This window comes from Colobus angolensis, unplaced genomic scaffold (assembly GCF_000951035.1).
Source record: "Colobus angolensis palliatus isolate OR3802 unplaced genomic scaffold, Cang.pa_1.0 Scaffold31, whole genome shotgun sequence".
Taxonomy (NCBI): Eukaryota; Metazoa; Chordata; class Mammalia; order Primates; family Cercopithecidae; genus Colobus; species Colobus angolensis.
The window spans coordinates 586,386-592,861 of record NW_012116377.1 but is presented as its reverse complement, the minus strand read 5'-3'; the positions used below and the strand labels follow the sequence as shown (position 1 = coordinate 592,861).

The following is a 6,476-nucleotide window of genomic DNA, read 5'->3' as shown; positions in this document are numbered from 1 at the left end:
GAAATATGATTTTATAAAGCCTGACAAGTTGCTGCTGTTAGGACAACCACCAAAACTAAAATTTGGTTTAATTAGCAACAACAACAAAATGCCATTTTAACTGGCTGTCCTTATCAGAGACAGTCCACTAAAGAATACAAACAGCAAAAAGTAAGATTTGTTAAAAGGTTGGGGTCCTTTATTATAAACATAATATAAACCAGGAATGTATTTTATTTAATAAACCTCAACCTGCCCGTCATTCCCTCCCCTCGCAAGCCTTTCTGCAACAAAACACCTGCCTAGAAATAAAAGGGTGTTTTACCCCAGTGAGCTGAAAAAGCCCCCTTTTTACCTTTAATCTCAAGACAGTACGGGTCAGAGGTCAGGAAACTACATCAGCGCCCCAGTGCGCGCGCCCACGAGTCCGGTGGACTGATGACGAAGGGCCGGGACGCAGCCAGAGTCCCAGTTCCCGCCGTGGCGATAGCCCATTTCCCAGCCGCGGACGCTGAAGGCGAGGACTTCACGCCACTGACCCTCCAGGGTCCCTTGTCCGGCGGGCGCTTGGCGGAACAACCCAACACTGCGGAATCACACTTCCCACTGTGCACCTGGACTCCACCAGCAGACCCAGCTTCCACCGGGCTTCCGGAAAAGAGAGGGCGGGCTTCCGTAAACGGTGACCAATTGGAAACGCGATCAGATGTTACTAGGCGGACAGTCCGCTTCCAGGCAACACAGTAGGAAGAGAAGCTCTCAGTCAGCCTCAATTAGACGGAGATTTCAGCCAATGGGTGTGCAGGTTCCCTCCACATTAGCCAATAAGAAGCGCTTGGGGCCGACCTGCCTACAACCACAGCAAAAGCTTTCGTGCTCATTTCTGCGCTGGAACGCCTACCCGCCGCAAACCAGAACTTTACAATCACCCTTGATGCTGTTTCCTGCATTTTCTTGGAGATTTGCACCAGGTGGTGGAGACCCTCCCACCTGGCCCATGCCCGCCGCCCGGTGAACACCAAGACCCAACCTTGTGCACCACCAGTCTTGTTATCAACAAACAGGCTACTAAATTATAAAAAATAAACTAAAGGAAATGTAGCCGGGCGTGGTGGCAGGTGCCTGTAATCCCAGCTACTCCGGAGGCTGATGCAGGAGAATCGCTTGAACCCAGGAGGTGGAGGTTGCAGTGAGCCGAGATCGCACCACGGCCCTCCAGCCTGGGTGGCAACAGCGAAACTGCGTCTGAAAACAATAAAATAAAGGAAAGGAAATGGGGCCAGACGCGGTGGCTCACGCGTGTAGTTCCAGCACTTTGGGAGGCTGAGGCGGGCGGATCACTTGAGGTTAGGAGTTCGAGACTAGTCCGGCCGCCAACATGATGAAACCCCCGTCTGTACTAAAAATACTAAAATTAGCCAGGTGTGGTGGCGGGCGCCTGTAATCCCAGCTACTCAGGAGGAAGAGGCACAAGAATCGCTTGCACCGGGGAGGCGGAGGTTGCAGTGAGCCGAGATCGCGCCTCTGCGGTCCAGCCTGGGCGACAGAATGAGACTCCGTCTTAAAATAAATAAAATAAAATAAATAAAATAGGCCGTGCGCGGTGGCTCACGCCTGTAATCCCAATACTTAGTTCGAGAACATCCTGGGCAACATGGTGAAACCCGGTCTCTACTAAAACTACAAAAGTCAGCCGGGCGTGGTGGCGCATGCCTGTAATCCTAACTACTTGGGAGGCTGAGGCAGGAGAATCGTTTGAACCCAGGAGGCGGAGGTTGCAGTTAGCCGAGACCGCAACATTGCACTCCAGCCTGGGCGAGAGGATCGAAACTCCATCTCAAATAAATAAATTAATTAAATGAAAATGGACAAAGGAAACATTAATGCATGAAATCAAACAAATGCTTTCGCTGACAGGCTCCGTCTTTGCAAAACTGAACCTAGGACAATGTGCAGGTTTCTAACTAGCAATTCCGGAGGACAGAGCTGGGAGGGAGCATGAACTTGATTTTCTGTAATTTAATTGACTTGTCAGTAAAGTCAGTGTTTGCAGGTATTTTCAGTGTTCTATAGTGGGCTTTAGTTCCGGTCGCAGTGTAGCAGGCCAGGTTTCCTTTAGCAACCAGAACAGTTTCCACTAACCCTTGACTGTAATTTTGATGAATGCATAACTTAAACGTCAAAGAAATGGAGAAACTGGTGCCTGAGTATCAGGGATAGAATGAGAAAACACACCCGTTAAGACCCCGCCTGGGTCTTCTCAGACCCTAAAGTCTGATCGAATAATAGCATTCTTTTTTTTTTTTTTTTTTTTGAGACGGAGTCTTGCTCTGTCGCCCAGGCTAGAGTGCAGTGCCACTGCTACTTTGGGCAGTGATACAGAGGAAAGGAGTCAAGTTCTCTGAAGTACAGATATATGCATTTCAGGTCAGTTTTGTCATTTGTTGAGGCCAAGGCAGTGGTTCCATTTGACCATTCATGAGAAGTCTTTGAAATTTTCCAGATACCTGAGTTTTTCAGCTAGGTAAGGTGGAAATTGGCATTGAAGGATCTCAGTCTTCATATAGGGTAAAATCACATGCTTTGTGGGAATTAGTCTATTGGATTGGAACATATAAATACAGAGGTCATGGATTTGGGTAGAAAGCCCTGAAAAATAAATACCAGAAAATAATGATGTTATGTGCCCAAGAATCCTTCTGTTTTGTCAAAAGAAATAAAAATGCTTATGGTAAGCTCTGACATAATGAAGTATTTGATGCTTGAAGACATTATTAATTTTATAGGTAGTTTTCTATTAAGACTGGATACTATATTTTGGATAAAATAAGACTAAATTTTTAAATTCCTTTCCAAGTGAAAATATTCTCAATTAGCACATATTGATTGAGAATTTATGAGGCAGATACCTCTTGGTTATTACATATGTAATAAGGATTTAACAGAAGAACTTTATTATTTTGTCATTTTCAAAAGGGTCAGATATTTAAGAGATGTTCCAAAGCAGGCAGAAAGCTTTTTCTGTGTTGTGGTCTTCTTCAAAAATATGTAGACATTCTGCTGAATTCCCCTCCGCGATAGCGTAGATTTCTAGTGTATGTGCTGGTTATATTGCTCTTCTGCTGCAATGCAGTCCTTCATTTTCTAAGTCTTTTCTTTAATTTCCGCAGTAATATGTGTGTTTGCTATTTCAGGAATTTGTAACATTCAGGGACATGGCTATAGACTTCTCCCATCAGGAGTGGGAATACCTTGACCTGGTTCAGAAGACCTTGAACCAGGAGGTGATGGTAAAGAACTATGGTAACTTGGTCTCATTGCATGTGTTTATCATCTGTAGGACGTATACTTTTTCCATTGTGATTTTCAGGACTGCCTTTTAAGAAAATAGTTAGCTTTCTTTTTTTTTTTTTTTTTTTTTTTTTTACAAGAGGGTGTCTCACTATGTTGCCCAGGCTGGTCTCAAATTCCTGGGCTCAAGCAATCCACCCACCTCAGCCTCTGAGAGTGCTGAGATTACAGGTGTGAGCCACCACGCCAGGCCTAAATTTGTTTTCCTTGTATTTATTGAAGTGGTTTGAGCTTTATTGAGTCAGGAATGGCAGCAGCATTAAACACTTTCATTGGTCACAAAGTTCCCTTCTCATCGAGGAGGCTTGTGATGTGGAGAAGAAATGGGTATTTCAGTGTGAGACAGCCAGTGAACTGTGTGTTTCCTTCAGTACCTACTCACCATGTTATTTTTCTTTTTTTTTCTTTTTTTTTGAGACGGAGTCTCGCTCTGTCGCCCGGGCTGGAGTGCAGTGGCCGGATCTCAGCTCACTGCAAGCTCCGCCTCCTGGGTTTATGCCATTCTCCTGCCTCAGCCTCCCGAGTAACTGGGACTACAGGCGCCCACCACCTCGCCCGGCTAGTTTTTTTGGCTTTTTTTAGTAGAGACGGGATTTCACCGTTTTAGCCAGGATGGTCTCGATCTCCTGACCTCGTGATCCACCCGTCTCGGCCTCCCAAAGTGCTGGGATTACAGGCTTGAGCCACCGCGCCCGGCCGATGCCATGTTATTTTTCTTTCATTTCCCTCCCAAGGACAAGCACTGTCCTTCCAGGATGCAGTCATTTTATGTGGATTTTGGATTCAAATCCACATATTACAATCCATAATTGCACATTAATTCATATACATTGCTCAATTCCTAAAATACGCTTGTTTTTTTTATATGGCAAATACTTGAATACTCTGAGCCTGGCGGCATGCTTGGCACAATCAGTGTGGCAATACTGAGTAATGTTACTGTCTTTATGAGATTAGAGTATGTTAAAGAAGACATAAAATTCACATGAAAACAAACAGATAAATCACATCAGGCATGAAATACAAAGGTCAGTAAACAAGATTAGGGCACCTTCACACAGTGTAGGGTGTTCAGGGATTCTTTTCTCTGTAGGTAACATTTGTCCAGAGATGTAGAGGCCTTAGGTCATTGGACTGTTTGGGGAAGGGCATTCCAACAAGAGTGAACAACACGTGCAAGGGTCCTAAACGGGGAACAAGGTTTGTGTGTTGGAGCTGAGTTAGTGAGGGGTGATTTATAGGCTATGAAGTCAGTATGTTAGGAAGGATCAAGTCCTATAAGATTTTTTGTTTCATTATTAAGAATTAGGATTGTCTGTGAAATGTAATTAGTTGCCATTAACTGATGATATAGAATTTTCATTAATTTTTAAAAGATGTAAACCTTTTAACTAAAGTTTAGACAGAAGCAGATATCTAGATTAAACAAATAAAAATGGATAAGTTATTGACTTTCATAGCCTTTTGGCATATTTCTTTCCTTTTGGTTTTAAAAATACTAAAGACTAATTGGATTTGTCTTTCTTTCGAGTTTGTAATTCTGAAATTAATATTTTTATTTTCACTATAGTCTTCAAGTCTAACACTTCAATTTTTAGTTTTTATAATTCTGATTTATGTTCTATCACATCTCAAAGTATTTTATTGTTTTGTAACATATTTTTAAGTAGTGTGGTATACTTTTTTTCTGTATTGAGGCATTTGTTTGATGTGTATTTGAATTGTCTCTATGTCTGTCATTCACTATTTCTTTTATACTCTTTTGGATGGGGTTTGAACTTGAGTCTCCTTTTTAGACATTTATATCTCAGATAAGTTTTTCTTAACTTTGGGCAAGGTATCATAGTTCTGGATATTCTAAGTTTGTGATTTTAGTGTGCCCTACTCTCTTATTTTGTTGTGTTCAAATTATCATGGTTGAGAGGTGAATGTAGGTATAGAGCACAGTTTTCTGTAGTATTGTAATTGAATTGGTATTAATCCAGTTTAAAATTGTTACAAATTAAGATGTTAATCCCCAGGGAATCCATTAACACAATAACTGAAAAAAATACATTGCAGAAAAAACAACAAGGGAATTAAAAAGCTACCCTGGAAAATATCTATTTAATAGCAAATTATGCAGTAATAGAAGAATAGAGGAATAAAGGAGATGTAAGACATATAGAAAATAGCAGAATGTCAGCCATACTGTACTATATGATTGCATGTATAGAGGTATCTAGGGCAGTCAGATTCATAGACAGAAAGTACAGTGGTGATTGCAGGTGGCTGGGAGGCACTCTTCAATGAGCACAAGGTTTCTTTAATCAAGATTAATAAGCTCTCCAGACCTGTTGTACGATGTCTTACCTACAGTCAAAAATGTATTGTATGCTTAAAAATTTAAATGGCTAGATACCATCTTAGAGGTTTCCTACTGTAATTTAAAAAAATGAACTCACGGCCGGGCGCAGTGGCTCAAGCCTGTAATCCCAGCACTTTGGGAGGCCGAGACGGGCGGATCACGAGGTCAGGAGATCGATACCATCCTGGCTAACGCGGTGAAACCCCGTCTCTACTAAAAAATATAAAAAACTAGCCGGGCGAGGTGGCGGGCGCCTGTAGTCCCAGCTACTCGGGAGGCTGAGCCAGGAGAATGGCATGAACCCGGGAGGCGGAGCTTGCAGTGAGCTGAGATCTGGCCACTGCACTCCAGCCCCGGGCAACAGAACGAGACTCCATCTCAAAAAAAAAAAAAAGTAGAAAAATGGGCACCCAAGAGGACATTGAGTAATTTGGTCAATAATAACAGGAGTGCTGGTGAATTTACAGTGGCCCACATAGGGAAGATGCCAGGTGATATGGCACACATTTGACAGGAAGAGCGAGACTCCATCTCAAAAAAAAAAAAAAGTAGAAAAATGGGCACCTAGAGGACATTGAGTAATTTGGTCAATAATGACAGGAGTGCTGGTGAATGTACAGTGGCCCACATAGGGAAGATGCCAGGTGATATGGCACACATTTGACAGGAAGAGCAAGACCTGAGGAATAGGTTAACCGAGAACTCTCTCACCGTAAATAACTTCAGGAAAATGATGACAAGACTTGCATGACCTAAAAAAATCACATATACACATCAACATGGAGAGAAATACTGACTT

The 6,476-nt window shown here is 42.6% G+C and overlaps 1 long non-coding RNA gene across 1 annotated transcript in view; it reads right to left on the bottom strand.

Annotated features, from left to right (window-relative positions):
* Positions 1-5,897, bottom strand: part of LOC105517883 — a 10,695-nt gene extending 4,798 nt beyond the window's left edge. The window contains exons 1-2 of the long non-coding RNA XR_001002734.1: positions 5,778-5,897; positions 335-825 (exon numbers count right to left, since the gene is read on the bottom strand). This is a non-coding gene — a long non-coding RNA (uncharacterized LOC105517883). The remainder of the gene's footprint in view (positions 1-334; positions 826-5,777) is intronic.
* Between the last annotated feature and the right edge of the window lie 579 nt (positions 5,898-6,476).